This window comes from Callithrix jacchus, chromosome 22, assembly GCF_049354715.1.
Source record: "Callithrix jacchus isolate 240 chromosome 22, calJac240_pri, whole genome shotgun sequence".
Taxonomy (NCBI): Eukaryota; Metazoa; Chordata; class Mammalia; order Primates; family Cebidae; genus Callithrix; species Callithrix jacchus.
The window spans coordinates 1,110,008-1,118,576 of NC_133523.1; the positions used below are offsets into that span (position 1 = coordinate 1,110,008).

The window sequence follows — 8,569 nt, forward strand, 5'->3', positions numbered from 1 at the left end:
GACTCCAGGTTCCCAAATCCCGACCCCAGATCACAGACCACAGACCCCAGATTCCCATACCCCCAGATCCCCAGATCCCCGATCTCCAGATTGCAGACCCCAGGTTCCCAGATCCCTAGACCCCAGATCCCAGACTGCAGACCCCAGACTCCAGATTCCCAGACCCCCAGATCCCCAGATCTCAGACCCCAGATCCCCAGATCCCAACTCCTGACCCCAGATCCCAGATCCCCAGACCGCAGAGGGAGAACATGGTGAGGGAGCAGAAAAGAGATTCAGTGATGCAAACACTTAGGCAGGAAGAGCCCTCCAGGCCAGGCTGTGGGGACTCTGATGTGCGGTCCCCATGGCCGAACCTCACTGCTGTCTGACAGTTAAAGCCCCGTCCACCCCGACCACTGCGGAACAGCTTCCTGTGGTGGCCAAGCAGCTTCCACATGGCCGCTGCATCTCTGCGGAGCCCGCTCAGGTCTTGTGCTCATTTTCCATCTTTTGGGGCCAACATGGTGGCCCACAACTTGCAATCCCAGTGCCCTGGGAGGCCATGGTGGGAGGACTGCGTGAGCCCAGGAGTTGGAGGCCAGCCTAGGCAACAGAGGGACACCTCAACTGCGTGCGCGCGCACACACACTCAAAGCCTTTTGAGACACCGAGCTTGAGCCTGTGGTCTCCTCTGACCCACGGGTCTTTTTCTCCTGAGCAGATACTAAGCCGAATGCGGCTCACTCCAGACTTCGAGCCCTTTGACATGGAGCTGGCCCTACGTATCTTAAATCCGTGCAGACGGTCGTCTGGCCCACCCCACACCTGCCGCTGTCACCGCCTCACCAGTGGGCTCAGGCCAGCCCGCCTGCAAGCTCTGCTCCCCTGGCTCCCTGGGGAGTGCCAAGCGCTGCCAGCAGCCACACTACGCTGATCCCAGGCAAGAGGCCCAACGGGTCACCACTGTCCTTGAGCTCTTTAAGTCCAGCCTTGGTGACAAAAACGTCACGAGGACCTACATCCGAGCACAAAGCGCATCAGGTCCCGGAGGGGGAGGAACAGTCCCTTCAGCTTCAGGCTGGGCTTGAGGACGACAGCCCCAAGACCACCCAGAGCCAGGCGTCGGCGCCGACTGCTGGAGCTACAGGCCCTGTCCTGCGCCTCACCCGGAGGAGGACAGAGGCCCCAGAATCACAGAAGCAGGAACCGCAGGCTCATCAGTGGGGCCTGATCCATTTGCTCTGGAACGCAGCAGCTGAAAAGCACACCCAGGTGCTCTCTGGCTCTGGCAGTTCAGAGGTCCAGGTGAGCCGGCTGGCTGCGAGGCTAACATCAAGGCCCGCTGTCTTGAGAGTCAGCACCTGAGCTCGGCCAGGTGGCAGAATTCTGCTCCCTGCGGTCACCGGGCTAAGGCCCCATCCTCCCTGCTGTCAGGGCGCTGCACTCCCCATCACGTTGTCCCTCCCTCCTAGAAGCCAGCAAGGCGAGGTCCCTCTCAGGCTTGTGATCTGAGCTTTGCCCCAGCTGGAGAAGGCTCTCACGTGTGAGGACATTCGTGATGACGCAAGGCCTCGAGGAATCCAGGGCGACCCCTCTGCAGAGCCCCTGTGCCCCGGGAGGCACCACACCCACAGGTCACGGGGGAGCGAGGTGGGGGCACCGTGGCATCTCAGGGGCTGACCCAGACCCCATGGGACACAGTGCCAGGCCGCGAGGTCTCCCGAATGGCCAGCCGGGAGCAGAGCCGGCCCCTGAGTACAGCAACAGGCTCTAAGGGACCCAGTCCTGCTCCTTTTAGGAGCCCAGAGGCTGTGGAGCCCAAGTGCCCTCCTCACCGTAATTCCCCTGCCCCTCCCACGTCCTCCAAGTGGGGCAGGAGCCGCCTCACCAGGGCTGGGGGAGGGGGCCGCTCAGGTGCACCCCGGGGAGGGGCAGAGGAGCCTCTGTGGGCAGGAATGTAGCCTAGGTTTCTAGATCATCTGGTTTTTCAAGAGAAGCCACAAGTCTGGGTTTGAGGGTGGCAGCCCCTGGTATTCTGACAGCGATTCAGGTGGCCACACCCCCAGAAGCCCTGGGTGGCCAGCCCTCAGGGCCACCCAACAGCTCCCCAATCTACCTGGGACTCACAGCTCCCCCAAGTTCCTGGGGTCACAGTGATTCCAGAAGCTGATAAAAGCCCCCGAAAATGCCCCTGGCCAGCCCAGCCACACCTGGGCAAAACCAACAGACATTCCCCACCCCAGGCCCCAGCGCCCAGCTCAGACCCACCCTGGGTGTAGGCCACCAGCCCACTCCGCAGCTTCCGGCACTGGGCTCCTGCCCCACCAGCCGAGAACATTCCGGTCACTGAGCCAGCCCTGGACAGCACACTGCCCCTCACCTCACCATCCCCCGAAACCTCAGAACCCCCTTCACACCCTCGGGTTCCAGGCACCCTGGCGGCTGTCCGTTCCCATGCAGCCTGGCCCTCACACAGCGCGGGGAGGCCACGGTCATCACGCGTGGGTCCTGAGGCCTGTTCCACGCAACCCGTGAGCACCAGAGGCCAGGCAGTGAGGGCAGCGGACCCCAGAGACAGCTCTCCTCAGGTTACCTCACATGCAAAGGAAGACACCTCCTTGCCTCAGGCTGGACGGGCAGCCGACAACGGTCTGGGTCATGGTGGAGCCGGGACTTTCGCTGTGACCCTCCCCGGCTGCTCCACCCCAGCAAGTGAGTCAGTTCGATAAACGTTTACTGCCTGCCAGGCCTGCGGCTCACGGGCTCCCCCCACGCCCCAGCACCCAGTGCCTTGGCTCCAGCTGCAGCAGCTCCCAGGAAACACGAGTGACCCGCCTCCCAGAACCCGGCACACATGACTCTCAAAATGCAGCGGGCCCTGGAACCAAGGCCAAAGCCACCTCTTTCGGTTTCGCTTGGGGACAGAAGCCAATCACATGGCTCCGGGAAGCTCGGGCACCAGTCACAGAGAAGGTCACTGAGGCACCGGTGCACGAGGTCCACCAGTCCGACCCACTCACCTCATGCCCCCCACGGCAGTAGGGCATCCCAGCTGCCCCCAGCATGAGGCTGCCGGGGGCAGGGCCTGCAGGGGAGCTGACTCAGCAATGACTCTTCATGCCCCTCCTCCCACCCTGTCACTCATGGGGGCGTCCAGGGTGACAGGTCCAGGGGAATCCACGGGAGAGGCAGGAGAGCCAGGGCACGTGTGAGACCCCATCACTCATAGGGGCATCCAGGGGGAGATGCCCAGGGGAATCGGCAGCAGAGCCAGGGCACTTGTGAGACCCCAGGCTGAGGGCTGCCCAGGGCCTGAGCTTTAGGGAGATGCTGCCATGCTGAGCTCTCACGAGACCTCCACCTGGGCCACCCAAGAGGCCCAAGGCCGGCCCCCTCATGCCAGCCCCTTGTAGCAGAATGCATTCTCGGCCCCCTGAAGCCACAAGTAGCTCAAGGACAGAGTTGGGCCTGGGCAAGGGAGGTGGGGTGAAGCCATCACTGCTTCCATACTCCTGAGGGCCGGGACGGGACGTATGCCCAACACCCCTGATGCGAGCCGGCTACAGGGCTACTTGGCGGGTTTCCGGGGACACCGTGCTCAACCCTGTGGTGACGACGGGGGCTTCTGAAGGACAGGCAGGCCTTACTTTCTGTTAAACACTTTTATTTTCCCTGAAATACAAGCCACACCAGGAGGGGCACCTGTCCAGAGCAAATGACAAGGGTTTCGGTGCATTCTGAGCCGGACCGTCAGAGCTTCTAATTCCAGAACCTCCCGTCCCCCAAAAAAGCAGCCCATCCCGATCCACATTCACTCTCCAGCCCTCCACATTCCCTGGAACCACGCGTCTACTTCTCATCTGTGGACTGGTCTGCTCTGGGCATGTCACATGAACCAAGTCACATGCCGTGTGGCCTTTTGCATCTGGTGTCTCTCCACAAGTACATCTCTGTGGGGCATCCATACTGAGCCCACAGACAGCAGACTCGACCTCTGCCTCCTCACACCTGTGCCTCCCACAGCGAGAGCTGATGGGGCCCATGCGTCCGAAATCCCCATCCTGGCCAGAACCCCAGATCTGCCTTCACTGCCAGGGCTCAGCCCTTTCCTGAGGCCCGGGGCCTGTGACAGGTGACTGCGCCTCCCAACAGGGAGGCATGGTGACCATGTAGCTGGCAGTCTGCTCTTCGTCCCAGCCCGAGGGTTCAGGTGCCAGCAGACCTCCCTGAAGTTGGGGGTGAGAGGGCAGAGGCGAGGGGCGAGGCTGGGGGTCCACCCACACTGCTGGGTGGGCAGCAGACAGGCCAGGACAGAAACCAGGTCGGGGTGACCTCGCTCTCAGGCTACACCCGGTGGCCAGCCACACCCAGTCCTCCCCATGCGCTGTCTGACCACACAGCCCTTGGCTGTGGAAAAACTGACTGGAGGCACTCCAGGCCTGCCCGCAACAAATCACATGCACACGTGCACACAGGCACAGGCAACATACATGTGCACATAACACACACAAAAAAACACATGTGCACGCAACACTCACACAAAACGCATATATGCGTGTGACAAAAAAACGTGCAAACACAAAAACAGGTGCACACAACACACGTACACACAAAGCAGGTGCACACAACACATACACAAAACACATGTTCATGCAACACATACACACAAAACACGCACACAATACACAAAAACACATGTGCATGCAATACGCGAAACATGCACGCAACACACAAAACACATATGCACGTGACACAAAACACAGGCGACGCAACACAAAAACACGTGCACACAACACATGCACATACACAAAACACATGTGCACACCACACAAAATGCACGTATGCACATAACATACACAACACACATGTGCACACGACACAGGTACACACCTGTGCATGCAACACGTGTGCAAATGCAATACACGTATGTGAATGCAACACACAAGACACGTACATATGCACACAACACATGCACACAAAAATGTGCACACATACACACAAAACATGTGCACAAGATGCACGAGCAGACGTGCATGGGAACAGGCAACACACATGCACACATTGTGCACACAATGCACACGTGCAGAACACAGGAGCACAGGGCACAGGCAACACATGTGCACACACAAAATACACATGTAAACAACATGCACACGAACATGGGCACACACATGCAACACACAAGCACACACGCACACATACAAAATATACACACGACACATGAGAACAGGCACATGGGCACAGGCAACACACAACCAAAATACATACATGCACAACACACTCATGAACAAGGGCAGCCGGACACACAAAAACACAGCATACATGTGCACCCGTAAAACACACGCATATGAAATCCACTAACACACGCATGCACAGGAGCACACAACCACGGGCATGCACATTCACACACAATGTACACACATACAGGCAACACTAACAACACACGTGTGTGCACGCATGTGGCACAACATGCAAACACACAGGCACACACGTGTGCGCACACACACAGCTGCCCCCACACCACCTCCGGGAGTGTTTACAGCTGTGGATCACATGACGCCGCCCCTTTCCCGGAGCTGATCCCACCCCCCAGCATGGGCCCCCTGGGAAGGAGGCCTCTGGGAACTGGACTGGTTCTGCCCACACAGTTGCCTCTTTGTTCGGGGCAGAGCTCACTCTCGCGGTGTTGGCGTTTCCGCCTGGGCCGTGCCGGAGGGGCATCTGTGACTCTGCTGGAACTGGGCTGGGCCAAGCCCAAGCTGGTCACACCCTGGAGGGTGGGGGAGGCTTTAGGCAGCCGGGGGTCTAGTAACTGGCACAACCTCTCTCCACCTCTGTTTCCCCGCCAGGTGAGAGGGCAGTGACCGCCCGTGGCCACGTGGCCGGAGAACATGTGCCCTCTCCTCCGCACCTGCACACCTGGGCGCCTCCTGTCCAGCCCAGGCCAGACTACAAAGCCAACTGAGAGGGAATTAATGAACCAACTTCACGCTGCCTCTGCTGCGCTCTGCCTGACAGGCTCCCCCAGAAGTCCAGCCCCTGCCTGGGCCCGGCTCCCCGCAGCCCTGCCCACACAGCCCCTGCACACCAGGGTCCTCTTGGCTCCCAGCAGGTGTGGGCAGATGTCTGCTGGGATCCTCAGAGTTAAAAGCGTCCTCCCTGTGGTCTGAAATCACACTCCCCAGGCTGGCAGGCTCCTGCCAAGTCCTTCCCTCTCCAAGGAGGAGGGCCTGCCTGCCACTCCCCTGCCGTGGGAGGCCCTGTTACCTCTGTCCTGCTGTTCTCCATACCACCCACGAAGGGGTCCAGATCTCAAATTTGCCCTTTCTTGTCAAGAACTCTGAAGGTGGCTGGGCTCAGTGGCTCACGCCTGTAACCCCAGCACTTTGGGAGGCCAAGGCAGGCAGATCACGAGGTCAGGAGTTCAAGACTGGCCTGGCCAATATGATGAAACCCCATTTCTACAAATAATACAAAAATCAGCTAGGCGTGTTGGTGGGTGCCTGTAGTTCCAGCTACTCAGGAGGCTGAGGCAGAAGAATTGCTTGAACCCAGGAGGCAGAGGTTGCAGTGAGCTGAGATCGCCCCACTGCACTCCAGGCTGGGCAACAGAGCAAAACTCCGTCTCAAAAAAAACCGGAAGTCTGAAGGTGGCCTGGAGAAGCCATCATGCCATCACGGGCCACCACTGGGAAAATCTGGGGCCAGCAGCCAGAATGTCTGAAGGCCAGAGGCCATCTGGGAAGACAGGGCTGGGACAACACCTGCCCAGCCTGCCACAAACTCTGGGTCACAGGTCCCCACTGCTCCCCTTGCAGGCCGAGTCAGGGAGACAGCCCTAGCCCAGGGATGGCACCCGCAACAGCACAGCAACCCTCAGGAAGCAGCGCCGGGGTCTTTGCTGCCCTGGCCCAGAGGAAGAGGCCTGGCGTAACAAAGGTCAAGGCCTGTAACAGCCCGGCCGGCTCCCAGTGGGGTCTGCGGCCCCGGGCCGTCGCCCTTCCCGTGCTCCTCTCTTGAACCTCTGAAGGCACTGCAGTGGAGTGGGGTGCTGGGTTCCAGGCCCTGATCCCCTCCCCTGACAGCTGAGTAAGTAGGTGCCCGGCTAAGGACAGCCGGACTCCACTCCCTCTGCCCCTCTGTAGAACACTCACCGCCCCCCCAGACCGGCAGCCAGCATGAGCACAGGCCAGCTCCACGGTCGGGCATCCTCGCTGACCGGGTGTGCAACAGATGGCACCAAACCCATCCCGTCCCGGCAGTCACAGGCAGGAAGGACGTTCCAAAGCATGCGGGAGCAACAGGATATTCCGGGAAGCAGAAGCCAGGGGATGCCCCGGCTACACATTTTACAGACTTGGTGGTTTTTTTTTTGTTTTTTTTTTTTTAAACTTTTCAGAATGTTCATCAGTTCATCCAGGGAGACACCCACCAACCTGGCCCCAGCCGCATTGGTGCCCAGCGTCCCTGGAAGCGCTGGGTGGGCTCCCCACAACCCCTGCCCCCACCAGTCTGGGGACTGGTACCTCCAGGCCCCACCAGCCTTATTCCTCAGGGCTCTGGGGTGGGGGGAAGAGTGTCCTATGAGGGGTAGGGTGGGCACCCCTTCCCATCCACCGACACGCGCTGCACCCCGGCCGCTCGGGCCATCTCACCCGCTATCCTCCCTCCCGCTGGCCCCTGGAAGCCGGTTTCAGAGCGACCCCACTCCCACCCCAACACGCACTGCATATCCCGCCCAGACGGCCCGGGTGTCAGCCAGGAAGCCCCCCATCCCAAACCGGGGGACCCCCACGCCGAAGACGAAAAAACCAGCATATGTGCCCAGAAGAGAAGTCAGGGGCCCCAGCGGGGAGGAGCTGGGGGAGGGAGGGAGGTCTGCGCTGCGGGGTCAGGAGGGCAGGGGGTCCCGGGGCCGGGGACACGGAGGAGGAAGGGGCACGAACGCCCACGGAGCCCGGAGTCTGGAATCGGGGAGGCGGGAGAGACCGGGGTTCACTCCGAGGAAGGGGTCGAGGTCACACGGAGTCCAGAGTGCCCAAAAGGGAGGGGCAGGATACCGAGGAAAATCGGGCGCGGGGGTCACCAAGGGGCTCAGGGGAACCAGGAGTGCGGGGTCAAGGGTGACCACAAAACGAAAGGTCGGGGTTCAGCAAGCAGGGCGGGAAGGAAGGGTTGGGGGGTGTCGGGGAAAGCGGGGTCAAGGTTCACGGCAGGGGGGTGGCCGGGAGGGGGCAGGTCAAAGTTCACGGCGGGGGTCGTCGAGCGGCGTAGGGTCCACGTTGGCGGCGAAGGGCGGGGTCTGGAGGGGTCGCGGCGGAGGGCGGGGGTCGCTGCGCGCTCACCCCCGCCCCGCGGCCCCCAGAACCCCAAGCCCGGGCGCGGGGGTCGGCGAGGAGCGCCGGACCTGTCGGGCCAGGCAGGGGGTCGCGGCGGAGTAGGGGCGGGGGTCGCAACCAGAGCCTCACCTCGGGCCCGGGTCCGGCCGGGCGCGGAGCCCGGGGCGCCTCAGTTTCTCCGAGCCTCACAGCGGCCGCCGCTCACTTCCGGGTTTCGGGCGCCATCTTGGGAGCCCCCGCGCACTTCC

General features: G+C 61.2%; 1 protein-coding gene across 3 annotated transcripts in view; it reads right to left on the minus strand.

Annotated features, from left to right (window-relative positions):
• The window catches only part of SBNO2 (strawberry notch homolog 2), a 68,398-nt gene extending 59,829 nt beyond the window's left edge, over nucleotides 1-8,569 (minus strand). For 2 of the 3 annotated variants that reach the window (XM_035285875.3, XM_035285873.3), the window contains exon 1: nucleotides 8,451-8,569. The gene's annotated coding sequence lies outside the window, so the exon portion shown is untranslated. Of the gene's footprint in view, nucleotides 1-2,575; nucleotides 2,636-8,450 lie in introns of those variants that run through there. The other variant, XM_078361309.1, reaches the window with a different exon arrangement.